Consider the following 10,980-nt stretch of genomic DNA (forward strand, 5'->3'; position numbering starts at 1 on the left):
AGTGATCTCACACTACCTCCTTTATCGTAACATTGGAGAGGGATAGGAACAGATAAGTTAGCAAAGCATTTAGTTGATGTAAGGAGAAATATGAGGTTAAGGCAGGAAAGTGGAAGCATAAATTGAGATCAGGTGTTCTCAGAAATGTAAGAAAGGGTTGTGGCAAATTTCCACGGGATATTTGCGTGACTTTATGCATAGGTTTGTTCCAAGGAGAAAGGAAAAGGATAATAGGCTACAGGAACCGTGGTCAACAAAGGCTGTTGAAAATGAAGCCAAGAAGAAAAGAAGGCCTTACCAAATTTAAAAAAGACTATTTGATGACAGAGATCTAGAAGATTTAAACACTAGCAGGAAGGAGTTTTAGAAAGAAATTAGGAGAACCAGAAGTGGCCATAAGAAGCCTTTGGTGGTTAGGATTCAGGTGCACCGCAACGCAATGTTTACGTATGTGAAGAACAAGTGGATAAGATGTGAGAGAATAGGACGAATCAAGCGTGACAGTCGGAAAGTGTGGATGGAACCTCAGGAGACAGCAGAGGTACATAATGAATACTTTGCTTTAGAATTCACTCGTGTAAAGGATTCTTGCGATTGTAAGGGTGGCTTAAAGCGGACTAAAAACCTTGAGCGTGTACATGTTAACGCTGAAGTTTTCAGAAAGCATCAAGTTGCAAAAGTCGCCGGGAAAGGAGGACCAGGCAACTGTGCGAGCCGAACGAGGAGATACCCGAGCCTCTGGTGATCATGGTTGCATCATCAATGGGGACGGGTGAGGTTCCGGAGGATTGGAAGGTTGGGGCTGTTGTCCTTTATTCACAAAACGGAGTAGAGAAAGCCCAGGAAATTATAGACCAATGAGTCGGAATGAATTATTTTGATGATGTGACTGAACATATTGATGAAGGTAGCGAATTAGATCTAGTTTATAGTGATTCCAATGAGAATTTCATAATGTACCCATGGAGGTCTTCTTGAGAAAGTAAGTGTGCATGGGACCCAAAGGGACATTGCTTTTTGGATGTAGAACTGGCTTTCCCACAGAAGGCAAACAGAGGTTGTAGACGGGTCGTATTCCGCATGGAGGCCGGTGAACAGTAGAGTTACTCAGGAACCTGTTCTGGGAGCCCTTCTTTTCGTGATTTTATAAATTACCTGGATGAAGATTATGGAGGTGTGGGTTAGTAAATTTGCGGACTATACATGTTTGGGGTTATTGAAATACCCCCAATAATGAGGTCTGTCCGAGCTTACAGCGGGACAGTCCTAGGATGCAAAACTGGGCTGAGAAGTGTCAGATAGTGTTCAACACAGATATGTGTGAGGTTGTCCTTTTTTGTAGGTCAAATATGATGGAAAGATTCTCTGCAGTTTGGTGGCTCAGAGACATCTTGGAGTTCGAGTCCATAGGACACTCAATACTGCTGCGCAGGTTGTCTCTGTGCTTAAGAATGCATACGGTGCATTGGCCTTCATCAATCGTGAAGCTGAGTTTAGGAGCAGAGAGGTAATATTACAAATGATAAGACCCCACTTGGAATACGGTGCTCAGTTCTAGTCGCCTCACTACAGGAAGGATGTGGAAACGATAGAAAGGATGAAGAGGAGATTTACAAGGATGTTGCCTGGATTGGAGATCCTGCCTTATGAGAATAGGTTGAGTAAACTCGGCTATATTTCTTTGGAGCGACGGAGAATGACAGATGACCTGATAGAGGTGTATGAGATGAGAGACATTGACCGTGGATATTCAGAGGCCGCTTTTTTCCCAGGAATGAAATGGATAGCAAGAGAGGCTACAGTTTTAAGCTGCTTAGAAGTACCTACAGAGGGGATGTCAGGGTTCCTTTTATTTTGGTTCGGAGAGAGTGGTGAGTACGCATAATGCTCTGCCGGACACGGTTGCCTGATACGACAGCAACTTTTAACAGTCTCCGGGACAGGTACATGGAGCTCAGGAAAATAGAGAGCTGTTGGTAAACCGAGGTAACTTAGAAGTCCAATCTGTAAAAGGGCTGGATGGTTCGGAGGTAAGGACATGTTCTCACAGTTTGTCGGCAGAAGATCCTGTATTGTGATTTAGGCATTCTGTCTTTCTATGTTTCTATGTTTCCATGACCTCTGGACGGAGCGGTCTGAGGAGAGTGGATCCGAGGGTCGGCTACGATCGGAAGAGGTCGACGGGAACAAATGGACGACACTGTGAGCTACAACGTTGGAATATTAGACTGTTTTCTTAAGAATGTGCCCCTTTCTTTTTTATGTTACTTTACTAACCAGATAGTCAAAATACAAATTTAAAGCTCAATCGTTTACTCTCATGTTGAGTACTGTTTGTAAACATCGTACAACATCCACCCAAACGAGATTTCGTAAGTTTCTCGGGCCGGGGGCCAACCATCCCCCGGATGAAGACGCGAGCCGACCCAATGATTGCATTCTCACTAATTTTTATTTTCTTGTAAGCCCTTTCTTTAGCTTTTACAAGAGTTTTGAGTTCCCTTTTCGGCCAGAATTGAATTCTTCTTGAGTACTGAGAACTTCTTCATTTTTGGAATACACATGTCCTGCACCTTCCTCATCTTTTCCTAGAAACGAAAGCAATTGCTGCTCTGCTGAAATCCCTTGCAGATGTGGTTGGAGAAATGGCAGATGAGTTCAACCCGGACAAATAGAAAGATATAGCACACGATTAAAGACAAGACAGTGTCGATGAGCAGAGGGATCTTACGGTCCGTGTATGTAGCTCCATGAACGTGGCTCCACAGTTTGCAGACGATATGTGGATAAGTGGAGGGGCAGGTAGTTTTGAGGAAGTAGACAGGCTACAGAAAGGCTTGGACAGGGCAAAGAAATGGCAGATGTACTGCTGTGTTGAAATATGTATGGTCATGCACTTTGGGAGAAAATGAAAGGGTTGACTATTTTCTAAATGGAGAGAAAACACAAAACTCAGAGATTCAAGGGGATTTTAAAGACTTTAAAATGCACTGTATAAATTTAAGTCATATTGGCAGAGTCGTAAGGCAAAGTGATCACCTATTCAAGGGTTAACCGTACACCGATGTCTGTGTCTTTATTTCTGTTTGACCCCGGGATAGATTCTCTTACAGTCCAATTCGGTAAAACAGGGCAAATTCTATCGAGAGTAATGATGTGAGACCCAGGGAGAGATGACCGGCTGATTTGAATGTGCAGGACCTATTTTTCTGTGTTGTTATATGTAATAGACATAGACATGTCCATTAAGAATATCCCCGATGGTGGACACCCTGGGAGATGGAAGTTTGGGAGAGAACTGGAGTGGTGAGAGAGGGAAAGAGAGGAGGAGATAGGGAAAGTGGAACATCGAAGGGGAGGGAGGTATCAGATGGCGTGAGACGCAGGGAGAGTTGTCGGTCTGATTTGACCGGGGAAGGGAGGTCACGCACGGATAGTAGATGTGACTTTCATGGAATTTAACAAGGCTTTTAACAAGGTCCAGTTTGCAGACTACACTGGAGGGTGATGTGGAACCCGCGAACACCTCTCCGAGCAGTTTGATTGCGTCCACAGGAATGTACACTGTGCCGTTAATAACCTTGCCGAAGAGAGTAATGTCGGGTGGCGATGTCAACAGAGAGGACAGTTACCATTGACAGGGGGATCCTAATCGGCTGAGGAGGTTAATTCGTTAAGGGAGAGCAGTTATATTTCAGGACGACAAACCACGGCAAGAATTTCGCAGAGAACGGGAGGGACTCTGGGAATTATAGCAATGCAAAGGGCCGAGGCATCCAGGTACACGTTTCCATGAAATCGTAGTCACAGGTAGACAGGGTCGCTGGGGAGTGCTGTAGAACAGAGGAAACCAGGGAAACATTAAAAAAAAACATTAAAAAAAACACATAGCACAATACAGGCCCTTCGTCAGACAATGCTGTGCTGAACGTGTACTTAGTTTAGAAATTACTTAGGGTTACCCATAATCCTCTATTCTTCTCAGCTCCATACAGGACTCTATTAAAAGTCCCTATTGTATCCGCATCTAGCAGAGTCGGATGTAGCACATTCCACGCCCTCACCAGTCTACGTAAAAAGAAACTGCTCCTATCATCCCCTCTGTACCTACTGCAAGCAACTTAAAATAGTTCCCTCTCCGGTTAGCCATCGAAGCCCTGGGAAAAAGCCTCTAACAATCCACACGATCAATGCCTCTCATCATTTATACACCGCTATCAGGTCACCTCTCATCCTTCGTCGCTGCAAGGACAGAACTCCGAGTTCACTCAAACTATTACTAGACGGCATGATCCCCAAACCAGTCAACATCCTTATAAATCTCCTCTGTACCATTCCTATAGGTTCAACATCATCCCTGTTGTCAGATGACCAGAACTGAGCACTGTTCTCCAAGGTGGGGGGGGGGGGGTTGGGTGGACAGACCGGTGTGCTATAGGGCTGTATCATTACCTCTCGCTGTTGAACTCAATTCCACGGTTGATGATTACCAATACATCGTATTCTTAATCACAGAGTCAAACTGCGCAGCCGCTCTGAGTGTCTGATGGACTCGGACTCCAAGATCCCTCTGATCGTCCACACTGCAAGGTTTACCATTAGTAATATATTCCGCTTTTGTATTAAACCTACACAAATGAACCACCTCCCACTTACCAGGGATGAATACAATCTGCCACTTCTCAGCCCGGTTTTACATCCATAAGACCATAAGATAAAGGAGCGAAGTCGGCGTTTCGGCCCATCGCGTCTGCTCCGCTATTTTATCATGAACTGATCCATTCTCCCATTTAGTCCCACTTCCCTGCATTCTCACCTTATCCTTTGATGCCCTGGCAACTTAGATAACTATCAGTCTCTGCCTTAAATACAGACAATTACTTGAAATCCACTGCCGCCCGTGGCAACAAATTCCACAGATTCACCACCCTCTGGATAAAAAAAAAAATCTTCGCATCTGTGTTCTGAATGGGCGACCTTCAATCCGTAAGTCATGCCCTCTCGTACCGGACACCCCCACCATGGGAAACAACTTTGCCACATCAACTCTGTCCATGCCTTTTAACATTAGAAATGTTTCTATCAGTTCCCCGCTCATTCTGTTAAGCTCAGAGGAGTGCAGTCCAAGAGCGGTCAAATGCTCCTCATATGTTAAACCTCTCATTCCAGGAATCATTGTAGTGAAGCTTCTCTGAACCCACTCCAAAGTCAGCTCAGCCTTTTTTTAAACAAGGATCCCAAAATTGACCACAGTGCTCCAAGTGAGGTCTCACCAGTGCCTTATAGAGCCTCAACATCACATCCTTGCTCCTGTACTCGGTTCCTCTGGAAATAAATGCCAACATTGCATTCGCATTCTTCAGCACCGACTCAAGCTGGAGGTTAACATTAAGGGGATCCTGCACGAGGACTCCCAAGTCCCGTTGCATCTGAGAACTTTGAATTCTCTCCTTATTTAAAAAATATTCTGTCCGTTTATTTCTTACCAAAGTGCATGACCATGCACTTTCCAATGTTGTATTTCATTTGCCTCTTCTTTTCCCATTCTCCCAATCCATCCAGGTCTCTCTGCAGACTTTCTGTTTCCTCAGCACTACTGGCCTCTTCACCTATCTTTGTATCATCAGCACACTTAGCCACAAAGCCATCTATTGCATAATCCAAATCGTTGACATACGGAGTAAAAAGAAGCGGCCGCAGCACGAACCCGTGTGGAACACCACTGGTAACCGGCAGCCAACCAGAATGGGATCCGATTATTCCCACTCTCTGTTTCCTGCCAATCAGACAACGCTCTGTCCACGTATGCAACTTCCCCGTAATTCCACAGGCTTTTATCTTTTTTAGCAGCCTCATGTGCGGCACCTTGTTAAAGGCCTTCTGAAAATCCAAATACACAACATCCACTGCATCTCCCTTCTCTAGTCTACTTGTAATTTCCTCAAAATCCAATCGGTATCCCGCTGGAACCGCTGACCGCTCTCCGCTCTATCCGAACACCATGCAGAATATGACCCTTCTGTAACAACCCTTTGCCTTCTGTGGGCAAGCCAGTTCAGCATCCACAAAGCAATGTCCCCTTGGATCCCATGCATCCTTTAATTCTCAATAAGCCTTGCTTGGGATACCTTATCAAATGCCTTGCCGAAATCCTTTAACACTGAATCTACTGCTCTTCCTTCATCAACGTGCTTTGTCACATCCTCAACAAATTCAATCAGGCTCGTAAGGCACGTCCTGCCCTTGACAAAGTTATGCTGTCTATTGCTAAACATATTATACCTCCCCAAATGTGCATAAATCCTGCATCTTACGATCTTCTCCATCAACTTACCAACCACTGTCTTAAGACTCAATGGTCTATAATTTCCTGGGCTGCATCTACTCGCTTTCTGGAATAAAAGAACAATATCAGCAACCCACCAATCCTCCGGAACCTCGCCCGTCCCCATTGAGGATGCAAAGATCATCGCCAAAGTCTCAGCAATCTCCTCCCTTACTTCCCAGAGTAGCCTTGGGTACATCTCATCCGGTCCCGGCGACTTATTCAAATTATGATTTCGAAAATCTCCAGCACATTCTCTTTTTTAATATCTACGTGCTCAAGCTTTTCAGTCTGCTGCAAGTCATCACAACGATCACCAAAATCATTTTCCATAGTGAGATCTCACTGAGATCTAACACCTGACCAGGTTGATTTTCCAACAGCAAATCAAGAAGCTTCTCGTCCTGCAGGCTTATCTTCAAATTGTGTCAAGAAACCTTCCCGGACACAACTAACAGACTCCCAGCCATCTAAACCTCTTGCTCTAGGGAGGTGCCAATCGATATTTGGGAAATTAATATCTCCCATCGCGACTACTCTGTTATTATCATAACTGTCCAGGATTTGTTCCCCTACCTGCTCCTCCATATTCCGGCTACTATTGGGCGGCCTATATATTAAAAAAAAAACACCCAGTAAAGTTATTGACTCTTTTCTGTTCCCATTCTTCACCCTAAGAGTCTCCGTAGAGAATTCCTCCAAGGCGTCCACCTTTCCTGCAGCTGTGTCACAATCTATGATCAACAGTGCCACGCCCACACCTCTTTTGCCCCCCAACCTGTCCTTTTTTTAACATCTAATGGTCGGCACTTGATGTATCCATTCCTATCTCTGAGCCATCCAAGTCTCTTTAATGGCCACCATATCATATCTCCAAAGGATTGCTTCGGCAGTTTGAACGGGGCAGCGGGAGTGTTTATAAAGCGAGCGGATTAACGGAGTGGGGGACGTAGTGGAGGGAGACAGAGTAGGAAGGCTTTGGCTCCAGAGGCTTCGGCGAGCAGATGCTGTTGACGAGTTTGCTCCCAGTGAGGTAAGGCCGGGTAATCTACTTTAATTAATCTAATTGTTTTAGGAGTAGGTAATGGAGGCAGCATTTCGGGCAGTCGAGTGCTCCGTTAGCAGGATGTGGGAAGTCCGGGCGAACACAAATGTGCCTGATGACCACCCCTGCAAAAGGTGCATCCAGCTGCAGCTCCTCACAAACCGAGTTATGGAACTGGACGTGGAGATGGATAAACTTTGGATCATTCGGGAGGCTAAGGCAGAAATAAACAGGAGTTACAGGGAGATATTTACCCCTAAATGTCAGGAGGCAAGTAGCTGGGTGACTGTTAGCAAGGGGAAAGGAAATAGACAGAATGAGTAAAGCACCCCTGCGGCTGTTTAGAGAGTTAGGTGTAAAATTGAAGGACAGGACCTCCATGTTTGCAATCTAGTAAGGCAGAAATAGGAACATAATGCAGATAAATGCGTGGCTAAGGAGTTTGTGCCGGAAGGATGGCTTCATGTTTCTGGACAATTGGGCCTTGTTCCAGGGAAGGTGGGGCTTGTACCGACGGGACGGGTTGCAACTGAACTGATGCGGGAAGGTTTGCTAGTGTTGCACCGGGGTGTTCAGACTAGATTTGCTGGGGGAGGGGAACCAGAGTGTTAGAGCAGATGGTGAGGTGGAGAAGGATAAAGTTCATGCGAGAGCTGCAAGTACAGTGCATGGAGTAAAGCCAGATCTAGCATTAGAGGAAAGAGAAACAGAATAAAAGGTGTAAAGGTAGTTAGGTAGAAGGGCTAAAGTGCGTGTACGACAATGCAAGAAACATCAGGAACAAAGGTGATAACAAATTGCTCTTTCAATTTCTCAGTTCTATCCATACTGACTTTAGATCTCCTGATTCTATGTCACACCTCGCAAGGGACTGAATTTCATTCCTCACCAGCAGAGCCACCCCACTCCCTCTGCCCACGGGTCTGTCCTTTCGATAGGACGTTTACACTTGATTATTCATTTCCCAGTGAAAAGTGGCCTCCGAGAAGTGTGAGGTGGTATACTTTGGAAGGACAAACTGAAAGGCAGAGTACAAAGTAAATGGCCGGATACTTGGTAGTGGGGAGGATCAGAGGGATGTGGGGGTACGTGTCCACAGATCACTGAACGTTGCCTCACAGATAGATAGGGTAGGTAAGAAAACCTATGGAGTATAGGCTTTCATAAGTCCAGGGACAGAGTTTTAGAGTAGCGATGTAAAGGTGCAGCTCTATAAAACCCTGGTTAGGCCACACTTGGAGAACTGTGTCCAGTCTGGTCACCTCAATATAGGAAGGATGTGGAAGCATTGGACAGGGTACGGAGGAGATTTACCAGGATGCTGCCTGGTTTAGAGAGTATGCAATTTGATCAGATATTAAGGGAGCTCGGACTTTACTCTTTGGAGTGAAGGGGATGAGAGGAGAAATGATAAAGGTAAACAAGATATTAAGTGGAATAGATGAAGTGGGATAGTCAGCGCCTCTTCCTCAGGGCACCACTGCTCAATACAGGAGGACATGACTTTAAGATAAGGGGTGGGAAGTTCAAGGGGGATATTAGAGGAAGGTTTTTTTTACTGAGAGTGTGGTTGGTGAGTGGAATGCACTGTCTGAGTCAGTGGTGGAGGCAGATACACCAGTGAAATTTAAGAGACTACCAGACAGATTTATGGAAGAACTTAAGGTGGGGGGTTCTATGGGGGGCATTGGTTAAGTGTCGGCACAGCATTGTGGGCCGAAGGGCCTGTAATGTGTTGTTCTATTCTTTGTTGTATGTTGTAACATTGCCATACATTTCTTATTCGTCATTTCCACCCATAAAGCCTCACTTTGTCGAATTTTCTTGCCTGTCCTGACTGTCCACTGCAGTAAAATTTTCTCAGCCTAGTAATGTCACCCCTCCTCCTTTAATTCCTTCCTCTTTCTCACGACTAAAAATAGGGAATCGGGAAATATCGTGATCTCCTGCTTACTCCGCCCACACCCAATTCTCAGTAATGTCCACAAATTCATAATTCACTGTATTGATTCAATTTCTGAGAACAACCGCCTTTTTTAAAGCTTCTTGCATTGAAATATACGGAGCTCAGTGCACCAGTCGTATTATGCATAAACTCTTGATATCTGACTATTTCTGCGGTCTTCACAACATCTGCCTCCATATCGACTCTGGTCTGCTCTGGAGCTCTGATTCCCATCCCTCTGCAACTCAATTTCATCAACTCTCCCAAAAACTCTCATGCACAGTACTGACACACCTTCCCGCTGGGATATCAGTTCCCCTCCAGTTCAGGTGAAAATAGTCTTCCATCTCTTCTGTACAGATCCTACCTTCCTTGGAGAAAAATGCTATGACTCCAGTTTTCGGAGCCATCCCACTTACACCACGTGATAAACTGTACGGTTGTCCTATTTCTGGGCACACTGGGACGGATAGTGGTCCTCTCCTTTAATTTGATAGCTAAATCCCTGACCTCACTTTGCAGAAGGCAGCTTCCCGTACATACTGATTTCATTTGTACATATATGCTGCTCACTCACCCACTTAAGAATCATAGAGAAGGAATGGTGTGCTGAGAAAAGGGTAAGGAAGGGGCGGAGAGTGGGGCCACAGAAAGGGTGTTCAGACTGCAGCCGTTGGAGCAGAGGATGGTGAGTTACCATTTTCTTGCTCCCTATTTCGGATTGGAGTCTGTTTAAACACCAAAATCCACTGACCCATGACTAGTACTCAGAGACAGAGCATGAATTCCTCCATACAATCCCATCACACACTCCTGGAAACATACACTGAGTAACGCTCACTGCACAACGATCCATTGCACAATGCCGGACACAGACACGGAGTGCAGCTCCCTCCGCATTGTCCCAACACAGACACTCCGAGGTCATACACGGGGTGAAGGTCCGTCCGTGATAGGACGTTTACGCTTGATTATTCATTTCCTAGTGAAAAGTGGCAGACACGTTCACCTCGGAGAAGTGTGAGGTGGTATACTTTGGAAGGACAAACTCCAACGCAGAGTACAAATGGCTGGATACTTGGTAGTGGAGAGGAGCAGAGGGACCTGGTGGTACGTGTCGACAGATCACTGAAAATTACCTCACAGATAGATAGGGTAGATAAGAAAGCCTATGGGGTGTAGGCTTTCATAAGTCGAGGGATAGAGTTTTAGATTCACGATGTAAAGATGCCGCTCTATAAAACCCTAGTTAGGCCACACTTGGTTTATTGTGTCCAGTCTGGTCTCCTCACTAGAGGAGGAATGTGGAAGCATTGAAGAGGGTACGGAAGAGATTTACCAGAATGCTGCCTGGTTTGGAGAGTATGCAATTTGATCAGAGATTAAGGGAGCTAGGACATTAATCTTTGGAGAGAAGAGGGATGAGAGGAGAAATGATAAAGGTAAACAAGACATTAAAAGGAATAGATAAAGTGGACAGCAAGCGCCTCTTCCCCAGGGCACCACTGCTCAATTCAAGATGAGATGGGTTTAACACAATGATGGGAAGTTCAAAGGGGATATTAGAGGAGGTATTTTTTTTCACTCATTCAGTGGTTGGTGAGTGGAATGCACTGCCTGAGTGAGTGGAGTGAGTGGTGGAGGCAGAAACACTAGTGAAATTTA

This window comes from Hemitrygon akajei, unplaced genomic scaffold (assembly GCF_048418815.1).
Source record: "Hemitrygon akajei unplaced genomic scaffold, sHemAka1.3 Scf000132, whole genome shotgun sequence".
Taxonomy (NCBI): Eukaryota; Metazoa; Chordata; class Chondrichthyes; order Myliobatiformes; family Dasyatidae; genus Hemitrygon; species Hemitrygon akajei.